Source organism: Panulirus ornatus, chromosome 15 (genome assembly GCF_036320965.1).
Source record: "Panulirus ornatus isolate Po-2019 chromosome 15, ASM3632096v1, whole genome shotgun sequence".
Classification (NCBI taxonomy): Eukaryota; Metazoa; Arthropoda; class Malacostraca; order Decapoda; family Palinuridae; genus Panulirus; species Panulirus ornatus.
In genome coordinates, this window is record NC_092238.1 from 17430207 (window position 1) to 17432179 (window position 1973).

Here is a 1973-nt window from a genome sequence, read left to right on the forward strand (position 1 = left end):
ATAATTACGGCGTCTATACAATACTCCCAGATTCAGGGAAGCAGGTTTTGTAATGCTGATTATGAAGGGATTTCAGGACAGAGTGGAATATTTGGTTATAATCACAGTGTTGATCCAGGGTTCAATTATGTTTTCCAGCCGAACATGATGATGCAAATGACACTAAGAAAGAGATATTGGGAGAAACTGAGTGTTAGCTTGATCAAAATTTTCAGTCTCTTCTTCCTCTGTCCGAAATGTTGCGCAGGTGCGAAATGAGTGGAAATATGATCAGTACGAGAAAAAAAAAACGAGTATCAAGGGTGTATCATACTTTAGAATATAATACCTTGAGTATATCATAGTGTAAAAGACGTTTATTTACGTATGGCATAACAACAACAATGCGAGGGATAAGGTAGCCTCAATAACAGCATGCATGTATGCCCAATAAAGAGCCAATCGGCATCTTTGCTGTGTGATACAATATGACACAACACACGAGATGTTTTGAAAACTTGAGGAGCAATGCATGGTCGGTATCTTATCTGCTGAGTTGCCAGTTACTCTGTAGATTGTGGCTTGTATAGTATGTATACCATTTTACAATGGCTGTACATACAGATTGTAATCAATGAACCAATAAATGATTCACGATATAAGTTAACCACTACAATGGTGTTCACAGTAACACCAAGGTTGCATGTATTCTTACTACCGACACACCTGCAGTCACAGAATATTAGATACATAATAAGGGTTGACCTGTCATTTCCAGGCTGGTTAATTGCTTGATAGGAAAGGTAAACACGTTTCAGTAGAATTTTGTTTACTTTTGATTCTATCAACTGTTACTGTAGGAGCCCCCAGCTGCTAGGACACAGCTTAACCTATCTGGCAAGGCTTCCATCTCGTCTAACAAAGATATGATAGGAAATAAACATTACGATTTCTGCTGTGCGCTCCGAAGCTCATCTCAATGCCAGCTGAACCAGTTCCGTTTCCATTATATGAGAGCACTGTATTCAGATAACAAGCTTCCTGTGGTAAACGTTTACGCTAACACAAACACTTTGTCTCATGATGGTCACACCCTCGAGGACCTGCTAATCTTATCATGTTTCGCATACTAACATAATGTCATACCTCGCATCATAATCATGCCGGTATTGTGCTTAATGTTAGATCATTATTACGAGACACAAATATTCCGCGTTCTTTGTACGTGTGGTCTTGTACTACAGGACGTTTACATACTTTCCATCATGTATTCTTTATAATGATGTGGGTTTATGTAGCTGCATCTCATACTGTAAGAAATCCCTAAATGGCACTTGATTTGTTGGTTGCCATATATGCTGCGGACTTGATCATTACAAAGGATAATGTTATGCTGTTTAAAGGTTTTCTTGAACACTTTATGTATTCCAGTTTATCAGTTGTTAAATACAAAACGTGGCTACAGAAAACATCATATTACTTTCACACACACACACACACAGACACACACACCCACACAGAGGAACCATCTACACAGCAGCCATCGTTGCGGGGCGTGTTAGACGCAAGGTTGCCGAATATTTTTCTAGTGGGTGTAAGTATTAAGCAAACTGGTATACAGAACTTGCAAATATATCAATATGTTGATATATCAATATGTTGTTCACAAGTCTCTGATTTCTGTCACCAAACTATAGAATAACTGACACTGCATGAAAGAGGAGAGCGAGTCAGTTGTACAACTTGTACTTAATCAGAGTCTCGATCTGAATTTCCTCCATGGTCAGCAGTTTACTTTTGTAATAAAGATACGAGAAAAATTCTTCTGCATAGGATTTTGCTAGTAAAGTCTGATATCTGGCGTCTAAGGTTTCCTCAGACCTTACGTTAGGTAGGCGTCATGTCGTAGACTAGAAGACGATTCAGACATGTAGCTACAAGATCTTTGATAATTCCACACATATTACACAATATATGATAATGATAAGAAGTGA